The sequence below is a fragment of the Nycticebus coucang genome, chromosome 8 (assembly GCF_027406575.1).
Source record: "Nycticebus coucang isolate mNycCou1 chromosome 8, mNycCou1.pri, whole genome shotgun sequence".
Taxonomy (NCBI): domain Eukaryota; kingdom Metazoa; phylum Chordata; class Mammalia; order Primates; family Lorisidae; genus Nycticebus; species Nycticebus coucang.
In genome coordinates, this window is record NC_069787.1 from 24,653,657 (window position 1) to 24,666,837 (window position 13,181).

The 13,181-nt window shown below is 42.9% G+C and overlaps 1 protein-coding gene and 1 pseudogene across 1 annotated transcript in view; both read right to left on the reverse strand.

Moving 5' to 3' along the window:
• The window catches only part of GXYLT2 (glucoside xylosyltransferase 2), a 108,002-nt gene that overhangs the window by 58,724 nt on the left and 36,097 nt on the right, over window positions 1–13,181 (reverse strand). The window lies entirely within an intron of this gene.
• LOC128592325 (origin recognition complex subunit 6-like) lies at window positions 46–12,259 on the reverse strand (annotated as a pseudogene).

Sequence of the window (13,181 nt, forward strand, 5' to 3'; positions counted from 1 at the left end):
CTTCCTGAAACATGTATGCATCCCTTGCCAGTCTAGAAGCTGAAATCACTCTGCTGTAGCATTTTGAACATTAGCAGCATTTTCCAAAATTTTTCTTTCCATTCTTCATAATTCTGTGTCAGATCTTCATTTTTCTGTGGTTTATGTGCATCGCTACTTCTTTCTCTATTTCCTTTGCTGGGGTTCAACCACTGTTTTCACTTTCTTCTGTGGTGGAGGAGCGAATGTCCAGGTTCTCTGCCAGTCTGCTGCCCAATCTTCTCTGTTTGCACAGTCCATCAAATATGGCCTTTTTTACACCAGCCATGGCTACCATTTTGTTTTTATCCACTTTCAGCTTTAGAATCTTGCATGCTGAAAGTAGTGTAGCAGTGGTGAAAAGTGGCCTAGGTAAGTTAAGATCTACTTGCTGTGTCTTGGGAAGACTGGACTCAGCTTTGTAGTAACTTGGAAGTGACGTTCACTGCTTCTGTACAACTAAACTATACAGCTAGGTCTCTTATTCCAATATTTGAATCCAGGCCCAGTCAAAAGATTTAAGACAGCTCTGATAAGTCTTCTTGTTCAAACCAGAAAGTTTAATTAAATAAGCCCTGTCCAAGGGGTACTTCATGCAGGAAGCTGCAAGGTCCAGGCACACGACTGCACTGCTGGTCTCCATGGTGAGCGCAGACAGGCCAGCACACTTCCCCTGGGACAGTCGCAATACTCCTGGGCTTTCCTCAGTACTTTGGACTCAGAGAGGCCTAGGCACGGGGCCAGGCGCCCGATCAGCTCGGACCCCTTGGCGTGGAAGTGAGCAACTCGAGGCAATAGCCTCGGCTACATGAATACCGCACCTTCCTTATTTTTGAGACAGAGTCTCACTTTGTCACCCTCGGTACAGAACCGTGGCATCACAGCTCACGGCAACCTCCAACTCTTAGGCTCAAGTGATCCTCTTGCCTCAGCTTTTCTATTTTTAGTAGAGACATGGTCTCGCTCTTGCTCAGGCTGATCTCTGACTCCTGAGCTCAGGCAATCCATCTTGGCTTTTCAGAGTGCTAGGATTACAGGCGTGAGCCACCACACCTGGCCTATTTTGTCAATTTATATTTTCACATTCTTTAGAACTTTTACAGTGAGTATATATTACACCCTTTGCATATATTAATTTTATAACATTTAAAAATATATATATTTTTTTAGAGTATGTTTATAGAAAAACTGGCTAGAATGTGTGAAGAGTTCTCAGATAGCCTCTCCTCGCACTCCATTTCCTCCGATATTAACACCTTGTGTTAACATGGCATATTTGTCATATTTGTGACAACCAATGAACTATTATCAGTAGTAATTAAAACCCATAGTTTGCATTAGGGTCTATTCTTTGTGCCGCACAGTTCCGTGAGTTGTGAGAAATGCGTAATGTCATGTATCCATTACGGCATTATAGTATCATACAGAAGTTTCACTACCCTAAACATCCTCTGTCTCACCTAGTCAACATTCCATCTCCCTCCTCAAACTCTTGGAAACCACTGATTTTTTTTTTTTTTTTTTTTGTGGCCCTTGGTAGAGTGCCGTACCATCATAGCTCACAGCAACACTTAAACTCTTGGGTTCAAGCAATTCTCTTGCGTCAGCCTCCCAAGTAGCTGGGACTACAGGTATCTGCCACAACACCCGGCTATTTTTTTGTTGCAGCTGTTATTGTTTAACTGGCCCGGACTGGGTTCCAACACGCCAGCCTGGGTTTATATGGCTGGTGCCCTACTCACTGAGCTACGGGCGCTGCCTATTTTTTATCACTTAATATCATATTCCATTTCATGGACATACCACAGTTTGTTTACCCATTCATCTATTGAAAGATATCTCAGTTTTGGGAAATTGTAAAAAAGCTGCTACAAACATTTGTATGCAAGTTTCTGTATGGACAGAAGTCTTCAACTCATTGCGTTAAATACTATGAGTGCAATTCCTGGATCATATGGTAAGCCAATGTTTAGTTTTCTAAGAAACTGTCAAAACTGTCCTCCAAAGTGGCTATACCATTTTGCATTCTCATCAGTAATGACTAAGAGCTCCTGTGGATTCACACCCTCACCAGCAGTTGGTGCTATCAGTGTTCTAGATTTTAGCCCTTCCAACATGGCGAACAGTGGTATCTCATCATTGTTTTCAGTTGCAATTTGCTAATAATTTACCATATTAAGTACCTTTTCATATGCTTATTTGCCATCTATGTACCTTCTTAAATTTAATATCTTCCCATTGCCACAATAATTCTACTTTTAAGAATTTATCCTAAGGTTAAAAAAAAAAAAAGAATATTCCTAAGGACAAATTCCAAAATTTACAATTGTTTTCAAGGCTGCTTACTGTGCTATTATTTGTAATGATGAAAAATTGGAAACAATTTAAAGAGACTGGTTAAATACTGAGGAGTATATTTACATATTGAATACAATGCAGTCATTAGTGATGTTACAGAACCAGTCAGCAAATTATGGTAGAGCAAGAGCCAATCCGGCCTGCCACAAACAGCACGTAAGTCAGCAATCGTTTGATCTCTTAAATAGTTGAAAAAAACCAAAACAAGAATACTATTTTGTGAAGGTTAAAATTATATGAAATTCAAATTTCAGCATCCATAAATAAAACACCTGTTGGTTTACATATTGTTTTAGAAGACATTCAGTAAGATAAGTATCAATGATAGAAAAGAGAATAGAGGATATGATCTCATTCCTGATGTTGGTATGAAAAGAAAGAAATGGAAGTAAATACAGTACACCAAAACTGTTCTCGAGCATTAGTATGATGTGACATTTCCCATTTATAACTTACAAGCTGTTTTTTTTTTTGGAGACAGAGTCTCACTTTGTTGCCCTCGGTAGAGTGCTATGGCGTCACACAGCTCACAGCAATCTCCAGCTCTTGGGCTTAGGTGATTCTCTTGCCTCAGCCTCCCGAGTAGCTGTGACTGTAGGCTCCCGCCACAATGGCCGGCTATTTTTTTGTTGCAGTTGCCACTGCTGTTTTAGCTGGCCACGGCCGGGTTGGAACCCACCACCCTGGGTATAGGAGGCCAGCACCCTACCATGGAGCACAGGCACCGCCCCGAGCTGTTTTTTGTTTTGTTTTGTTTTTTTACAATGTGCATATATTGCTTATAAAACCACATGGCATTTTTTAAAAATACATCATTGAGAACAGTTTAAAGTCTTTGAGTGAGAAGGAGAAGAGTGATAGAAAAGCATTTGACATCTGATTTATGATGGGCACTGACCCATCACAACCCATATCAGGCATAAATACCTAGGACAATAGTACTGACTTGATAGAAATGACACCAGGCATAAACAGTATGACAGGACTGGCCAGTCAGAATGGACACCACCACAAATATACTGGGCACAAACAAGTGCCCAGTACATTGTCTCACTGTACAATAGTCCAAAATCAGCCAAGAAGGAGAATGGCTTTACTGCTTCCCTTGATCTGGGATTTAGAAGAGTGGAACTACTTTGCCAATCTGTCTTTAAACTGGAGTGTCCACTCTATTTACATTTGTTATTATGTATATATATGAATCTATTTCTACCATATTTTATGTTAAAGCTCCAAGGTTTTGTTCCTTCCCCTCACCCCCATCTTTTTTTTTTTTTAGACAGACTCTCACTTTGTCATCCTGGGTAGAGTACCCTGGTGTCATAGCTCACAGCAACCTCAGATTCCTGGGCTCAAGTGATTCTCTTGCTTCAGCCTCTCGAGTAGCTGGGACTATGGGCACCCACCACAACACCTGGCTCTTTTTAGAGATGGGGTCTAGCTCTTGTTCAGGCTGGTCTTGAACCTGTGATGTCAGGCAATCCACCTGCCTCAGCCTCCCAGAGTGCTGGGGTTACATGTGTGAGCCACTGCACCCAGCCCCACCCCCCAACTTTTTTGAAACAGAGTCTCAAGCTGTTGCTCTCAGTAGAGTGCCATAACGTCACAGCTCACAGCAACCTCCAGCTCTTGGGCTTAGGTGATTCTCTTGCCTCAGCCTCCCAAATAGCTGGGACTACAGGCGCCCCCCACCTCTCCACCTCCACAATGCCTGGCTATTTTTTGTTGCAGTTTGGCTGGGGCCGGGTTCGAACCTGCCACCCTCCGTATATGGGGCCGGCGCCCTACTCACTGAGCCACAGGCGCTGCCCTGGCTTCTAGTATTTCTGTTGGAAGACTAGCTGTCATTATAATTGTTGCTTCTGTTAAAAAAATGGAGACTTTACATCCTTCGTATTAACCTGGATGGACGTGGAAGACATTATTCTTAGTAAAGCATCACAAGAATGGAGAAGCATGAATCCTATGTACTCAATTTTGATATGAGGACAATTAATGACAATTATGGTTATGGGGGTGAAACAAAAAGAGGGAAGGAGGGTGGTGGGTGGGGCCTTGGTGTGTGTCACACTTTATGGGGGCAAGACATGATTGCAAGAGGGACTTTACCTAACAATTGCAATCAGTGTAACCTGGCTTATTGTACCCTCAATGAATCCCCAACAATAAAAAAAAATATATATATATATTAATTGGGAGGCCATTAGGCTGAGGCAGCTTCAGAACCATGGGTTCCTATGTAAGCAAACTGACACTCAACTCAGTGCTAATGGTCGTATTCCAGGCCAGTCAGAAATGGCCAACTCACCCTTGATTAGGGACTTTCCACTACTTAAACTTAACTAATCAGAAATCACTAGCTAATCTCTAACTAGGGACTTGATGTTAGACAATCAAACATTTTCTTAGCCTTGCTTCCATTTTACCTTATAAAAACCTCCCCCCTGTACTCGTTCACTTGAGCTCCTGAAACCACTTGTAGTCTGGAGCTGCCCAATTTGTAAATTGCTGAGTGCTCCAATAAACTAATATTTTAATGTGTCATAGTTTATCTTGTAACACTTCTTTGAAAGTCATCTTTTATATCTGGCTGCTCTTAAAATTTTCTTTTTGTCTTTAGTGTTCTTTTGCTATGTGTCTATAGTTGTAGATTTCTTTCAATTTATCCTGCTTAGGACTGACTGGTTTTCCTGAATCTATAAACTGGTATCTTCATCATCTCTGTATCATTCTCAGCCATGATGTTTTAAAATCTATCCTCCCTTCTAGACCTTTTCTTCTCTCTTTCTAGAACTCTTACTAATAAATTGCCCTTCTCATACTCTGCCATCCACATCTCTTAGTCCCTACTGGGTATTTTCTGTCTCTTTATCTTCCGTTCACATTCTGTATGTTCCAGTTCAACACGTTCTTCAGCTCTGTCTTTTCTGCTGATTAACCCTTTTCCACATAAGCCTTACAGCTGATCTCAGAGTCTGTCATGAGGACTCCCAGAAAGGTCTGGGATGTCTGACTCTTGTTCTGACTTAGTTACACAGCTCTAAGTTCAAGGAGGTACTTGGATTTCAGCCTGGGAAGGCCGAGGGTGATAAACACCTGCTCTGTTTTGGAGTGCACTGTGCACTATGGCATTCTGCAGCCACATTGTATACTGTGTACAGTCAAGAGTTTGCCCCTTTTCTCAGACTAGCCAACTTGCAGACTGTCCTAAATTCTGTATATAATATTGGGCTGAGAGGAGAGCAGTTGAGATTCCAGGAGGCCTGATATGACTCTCTCATCTAGACTTACTGCCTGCAACTGTGTGTTACCTTTGAGGCCTTAACTGGGGAATATAGGACTAAAAGATCTCAGATTTGGGAGTAGGAGAGGCAAGCATGGTGTCTTAGGGCAAACTTTAAGGAGGTACTCAATTTCAGGCTTGTGTGATCAAAGGCATCGGCTTGCCTCATCCTAGTTCTGGACTTGCACTGTGTTACTGGATAACATTGCTGATTTTCAGCCACCTATCCAACTGTGTTAACTTCCTTCTGTATCTTCAGATGAGTTAACTTTAATTCATTCTGGTGGCATCTGTAGCTGGCCTCTCTGAGGGTTAATCAGAACCTTCTTCTGACCTCTCCTGTTCTCCACTGAAGTAGCAGGAGAATGGTGGCAAAGTACACACTAGATCTGAAAAGCTAGTGTCCAGAGTATCAGTGAATGAATACTCTTTCATTATGTTTTTTAATTTTCTTGATTACAGTTAATTTGTCTAGTTAAATTTTTTCTCCTATTTCTATAAACACACTGTATTTGGTAAGCCCAATCAAATACAAAGTTTTTGTTGTTTCTGCCGACTCTCCTGGTGCTTGTTTCTTTATGTGGTTGGTAATTTCTGATTGATAGTCTATTTCTAGGAACTCCATCTGTGAAAACCTTTTGATGCCTGGGTTTTGAGCTATACCCTTCAAGGGGGACTTATGTTAATTCCTGGGCTAGGATGCCCAGAGGCACAGTAGGTATCAAGGTCTACTTTAAATTATAATTCCCAGACTATATTAATCATTTAGTTTCTCAGAGACACTGTAGTTTCAAGTTGCAGATACATTTGAGGAATGACAATGGTCACATATTCTCAAAAGAGGAAAGACTTAAAAAAAAAATTCACTCAAAGCCAAAGCATCTTTTCTTTATTCTTAGCCTCTATGGAAAGTTCTTTTTTTTTTTTTTTTTTTGGAAGAGACAGAGTCTCACTTTATGGCCCTCGGTAGGGTGCCGTGACCTCACACAGCTCACAGCAACCTCCAACTCCTAGGCTTAAGCGATTCTCTTGCCTCTGCCTCCCAAGTAGCTGGGACTACAGGCACCCGCCACAACGCCCGGCTATGGAAAGTTCTTTTTATTATACTTTTCTCTATTTGGTGCCTGAAAATGTGACTTTGCTTGGGTCCCACCATTATGATGCGTGATCTCCATGCAACTTGTGTCTGCTGAAGGCTCTGGGTCTATTCCCCAGGGCCCATGTAGTATCTATACAAGCCCCCAAACACACCTGATGATGTCAGTGCTCACATAAGCTAGGCTTATGCTCCCACCTCCTTCTTTACCCCAGTAGGTCATCCCTCCTTTCTCACACGTTCGTGTATTCTTTTAAAGTTTAAAAAAATATTTGAGCATATAACGGATGTTATAGGAGACTTTCAGGAATTCAAATCTATTCTATTTCGTCCACAAGAGTTTGGCTGGCTTTCATTCAATAACACACTAGATACAATGAAGGCATTAAAATGCATTTGCACTAGAATGTTTATACAGCTCAATTCACAATCGCCAAAACATGGAATCAACCCAAATGCCTATCAACCCATGAATGAATTAACAAAGTGTGGTATACGTATATCATGGAATGCTATTCAGCCATAAAAAGATATTTTACATCTTTTGTACTAACCTGGATGGAACTGAAACACATTCTTCTTAGTAAAGTATCACAAGAATGGAAAAGCAAGTATCCAATGTACTCAATGGTAATACAAAGCAAATAAACAACCACCCGCCCACAAGCACGAGTAAAAAACATAATTACACTCAAGTGCGGAGGACAGAAAGGGGAAAGGGGAGGAGAGAGTGGAATTCGTAAGGTCTCACCGAAAGTATATAATGTAAGGTTATACAGCACACTCCCTGGGTGAAGGGCTCAACTACAACTTGAATTTTACCTAACAAATACAAACAATGTAACCTAATCATTCCTACCATATTAATCTGAAATAAAAAAGAAAAGAAAAAACATGTAGCTATAAGATAACCTAGGTTTGGTAAGATTAACAACCCCACAAATCTTAAGACTTTATTTATTTAAGAGTTTATTTTATTTAAAAAAAAAAAAATTGGGGGGCGGCGCCTGTGGCTCAGTCGGTAAGGCGCCGGCCCCATAGACCGAGGGTGGTGGGTTCAAACCCGGCCCCGGCTGAACTGCAACCAAAAAAAAAAAAGAAAAAAAAATGGCCGGGTGTTGTGGCGGGCGCCTGTAGTCCCAGCTGCTTGGGAGGCTGAGGCAAGAGAATCGCTTAAGCTCAAGAGTTGGAGGTTGCTGTGAGCTGTGTGATGCCATGGCACTCTACCAAGGGCCATAAAGTGGCAAAAAAAAAAAAAAATTTTTTGTTTCATGCTCCCAGACTGGTAAAGGGCTATTCCATATTCTCACTCAGGGACCAGGCTGATGGAGGCTCCATCTCACCTCAGTGAACACTGAAGCAGCAGAAGGACATCGCAAAGTACACACTAGATCTGGAAAGTTTCTACCCAGAAGGGACATACTTATGTTAAAAGCACATCACTGTCATGCACATTTCATTGGCTGTGACAAGTCACACAATCACACCCAACACAGAGGAGTCAGGGAGATGCCACATGACCAGGTGACTAAAAAAGGGGGGAGAGGCCAGGTACAGCAGCTCATACCTGTAATCCCAGCCCTTTGGGAGACTGAGGCGGGTCAATTGCCTGAGCTCTGGCGTTCGAGACCAGTCTGAGCAAGAGTGAGTCTCCATCTCTAAAAAAGTAGCCGGGCATTGTGGCAGGTGCCTGTGTTATTCTCAGGAGGCTAAGTTGTATACAACAAAACCAATTCAGGCTCTTTAAGCCTAAATGTTTAAAGAAAGGATATTGGGTAGCTCAGGAGACCACTGGGAGGTCTGTAGTCCCAGCTACTTGGAAGGCTGAGGCAAGGGAATTACTTGAGCCCAAGAGTTGGAGGTTGCTGTGAGCTTTGATGCTACAGCACTCTATTGAGGGCAACACAGTAAGACTCTGTCACAAAAATAAAATAAAATAAAATAAAAATAAAAAATAAATTAAAAGAGGGGACTCTAATGAGGACCATGAAGGGAAAACAGGAAGGGCCACTTGACAAAGTCATGCGCCTAACCCTTGACTTGACCTACATTCTCCACACACATCCCTGAAGGTGGCTGGGCCTCCTTCAGTCATGAAAAACCTGACATCACCAAAAAATGCTCCTCTCTCATAATTAAAAACAGCTTCCTGAGACTCCTTCCACATCACTCCTTGTTTTGTCTTGCAGAACAACACACAAGAATTCTAAATCCAATTTTATGTAAGTCTTTAAACGATCGAAGAATACCTTATCATCTCTTTTTCTGGGGTATTTTTCCTAGATCCTCAAAAAACTCAGGAGACAATATTTAAAAGAAGCCCTTTGGTGGTTTTTCTTTTTTTTTCTTTGAAGACAAAAATATTCCTCATTCTTTTTTTGGTTAACTTGTGTGATTCTCAGGAGCCTAAGTTGTATACAACAAAACCAACTCAGGCTCTTTAAGCCTAAACATTTAAAGAAAGGATATTGGGTAGCTCAGGAGACCACTGGGAGGGCTGGAGAACCAGACTCAGAGGCCACACCCTGACCCAGCTTGAGCCAGACCCAAGTGGCCTTTGGGTCTTCTCTGTTCATCAGAACTCAATACAAACCAGTATGGTAAGGATACCCCCACCACTGTTACCATAACTATCCAGCTTGCGCCATCAACTCTGGGCGGTATAAGTTCCTGCTGACATCTTTTCCAGTGGCAGTCTGCCCACCCCAACCTGTGCGTATCACGCACACAAGGCCCACAGGCCACCTATCGCCATGATGGATTGGTAGCCTCCTTACTTTCTTTTTCTTTGAGACAGAGTCTCAGGCTGTCACCCTGGTTACAGCACTGTGGCATCGCAGCTTACAGCAACCTCAAACTATTGTGCTCAGCGATTCTCTTGCCTCAGGCTCTCAAGTAGCCAGGACTATAAACACCCGACACAACTCCTGGCTATTTTTGTTGTTGTTGCAGTTGTCATTGTTGTTTTATCTGGCCTGGGCCGGGTTCGAACCTGCCAGCCCCATGCATGTGGCCGGCCCACAGCTCAGTGAGTAGGGCGCCGCTGCCTCCTTACTTTTGTGTCCCACTATTTCTTGATTCTGAGTCTGAGGCAGGAGGACAGATGAACCAAATTTAAATCACACGCTTGATTGTAAGCTGCCAGAAGTGGCTAGGAAATCAGCCAGCTGGCATCTTCCACTTTGTGTTGGGAGATGACAAAAATAAATGAAGCTTTAAAATATTAAGTATCTATGATGTGGACTGTAAATACCATTAGACACTTTATACATATGCAACTTAAAAAAATCTACTGAAATATAGAAGAATTCACCTATACCGCAGCTTGTACAGCGGTGATTTTCAGACACTGCCATGGCACACTGGTGTGTGGGGAAATTTTTTAAAGACCATTAATTAAATTATTTTTGAAAGAAGTTCAAAGCACAGTAAGTATATTCTTTATTACTCTTGCTTTGATCAACATAATTTAAGTGTGCCCCATAACTCTGACCATAGGTTCCAGTGTGCCATGAGATAAAAAAAGGTTGAAAAACACTGCTCTAGGGGAATCATGAAATCAATCGGCATTTTGTTTTGTTTTTAATAGAGGTAAAAACACATAGCCCTGAGCTTTCCAGGAAGTTATCCCAAGAAACCCAGGATGGCCCACAATACCTCAAGTGTCAGAACTGACAGCTCTGAGAAGGGTGACACAGCCTGTCCCTCCACGCCAGCATCTGCTGTGGCTTGGCACAAGCCAACTGCCACTGCTCTCTTTTTTTAGGCCTAACAAAAAGTCTAACATACAGGACTTGTTCCAAAGAATCTTTGTGGAATAAAGGACTAAATACACTATCTGATTCAGCCACACCATCACACTCTGTGATAAGCAGAGTCAGTGTCATTTGTCCCCAGATGTAGATGAAAAAGCTGGGACTAAGAGAAGTTCCAGGATTTCTACAATCTAAGCTGGCACCATAATCGCTGTGTGGAAAAGAAAGGGGTGATAACCACACCTAGTTTGTTTGTTTTTTTTTTTTGAGACAGAGTCTCACTATGTCACCCTTGGTAGGATGCTGTGGCATCATAGCTCACAGCAACGTCCAACTCTTGAGCTTAAGCGATTCTCTTGCCTCAGCCTCCCAAGTAGCTGGGACCACAGGCGCCTGCCACAACGCCCGGCTATTTTTTTGTTGTTGCAATTGTCATTGTTGTTTAGCTGGCCCAGGCCGGGTTCGAACCTGCCACCCTCGGTGTATGTGGCCAGCACCCTACTCACTGAGCTACGGGCACCACCTAACCGCCTGGTTTTTAATACCCTATGATGACTTTCTTCATTAGTTGAGCTCCACTAGTCTAACAAACACCTGAGGAAATTAGCCATCAAAGGCAAAAAGTCATCAGGGCAATTCAAAACACAGCATAACTTCCCAAGTATCTGAAATGATGTTCCCTACAATTTAGCCCTTAAATTTTAATGTTTGAATTACTGCAGTTCATAATAAATGACCCTGAAGGGTAGCAGTATCAAATAACCACTTACAATGCTCACACATTCCAGGGATCAGGAATTCAGGCAAGGCATAGTAGGGACGGTTGCCTCTGCTCCTTGATATCTGGGCCTCAGCTGGAAGTCTTGCAGACTGTGGGCTGGAGGCTCTGCATCTGAAGGCTAGTTTGCTCACAAGTCTAGAAGCTGAGGCTGGTGGTTGGCTGGAAGCCTCAGTTCCTCTCTGTGTAATCCTCTCTACATAGTCCCTCCTTGTAGGCTAGCCTGGACTTCCTCGAACATGGTGGCCAGGCCTCCCAATAAAGAGCCAGGGAGAAACTTAATCCTTTTTATGATTTAGCCTGAGATGTCACACAGTATTACATCTGGCATACTCTATTTTATTTCATTTATTTCTTTATTTTTATTATTATTTATTTTTGAGCTAGAGTCTCACTTTCTTGCCCCTTGTAGAGTCTGTGGCATCATAGCTCACAGCAACCTCAAACTCTTGGGCACAAGCGTTCCTCTTGCCTTACCCTCCCCGGTAGCTGGAACTACAGGCACAACACCCCAGCTATTTTTTTTAGGGGGGAGGGGAGATCTCACCCTTGCTGAGGCTGGTCTCGAACTCATGAGCTCAAGCAATCCACCCTCCTCAGCCTCCCAGAGTGCTAGGATTATAGGTGTGAGCCACTGCCCGGCCACTCTATCTTATACATACATACATATGTTTACATATGTACATGTATGTATATATACATATAAAAATGTTTTAACTATTGCATTATAACAAATTACCCCAAAGCTTAGTAGCTTAAAACCACAAACATTTGTTATCTTATGTAGTTTCTTAGGGCTGAGAGTCTACAAGCTGGCTTTTTCTGGTGCAGGGCCTCTCATGAGGTTGTGGGATACAGTCATCTGAAGGTTTGACAGGGCTGGAGGGTCTGCCTCTGAGCCCCCTCACTGGAGTGCGTTCTCGAGGCCTTTGCTCCTTACCACGTCCCTCTGCAGAAGGCTCCTCTGACATGGCAGCTGGCTTCCCTCAGACACAGCGAACTGAGATGGGAGAAGAACTGCCTTTTATAACCTAATCTCAGAAGTGACAGATCATCCTTTCTGTCCTGTGCTATTTGTCAGAGAGGTGCTGCTGGGGGCAGTGTAGGGGGGAAGTACACAAGGTGTGACTAACAGGAGGTTGGACCACTGGGGCCTCTCTGGAAAGTACAGACAGAGTTATACAAACACATCTTCCTTCTTTTATCTGTTTTAAGCCCACATCTGGATTTTGTTTTGCTTCATCCCCACACTCCAGTTTCTAGCATGCAGCAGGTACTCAGCAAATGCTTAGATGGATATTGCACAGGGCCTGACTAGTCTTGCCCAGACCAGCCTCCTTTGTCCCTGCATGCAGAGCAGCACTTCTCAGCCCCCTTCAGGTGGATGGGCCTGGCCAATTAAACGTGCATGGAAGACCTGAGGCAATGAGGCATGGCCATGACTCTCCAGTCTCTCTCTTTCCTGCAGTGACATCTCAGGAACTGTAGATGCTAAATGCTCCAGCAGGCGCAGCTACAAGCACAAACACCCTCCTCAACTTCTGTCTCAGACCTATGTGGAACTGAGATTCTGTCCCTGGAGGAGACAAACGTCAAGTACACAAAAGTCTCCGAACTTTCTGAGAGTTGTTACTGCAGCCTAACGTGGCCATTGGTGATTACAGATCTATCATCTATTTTATCAGTCTTGCTAGCCCCAAGTTATAGATGGGGAATCAGAGGCTCAAAAAGGCCAAAAGACTTATCCAACATCACACAGCAGGTAAACAGTGGTGCTGAATTTTAAACTCAAGTTTTCTATCTACTAACTTAGGAAAAAGTATGGTTAATTCCACAGAGGTTTAAACCAGTAAACTTGACCTTACACCTGATGAACAAACCACTAAAACTCTC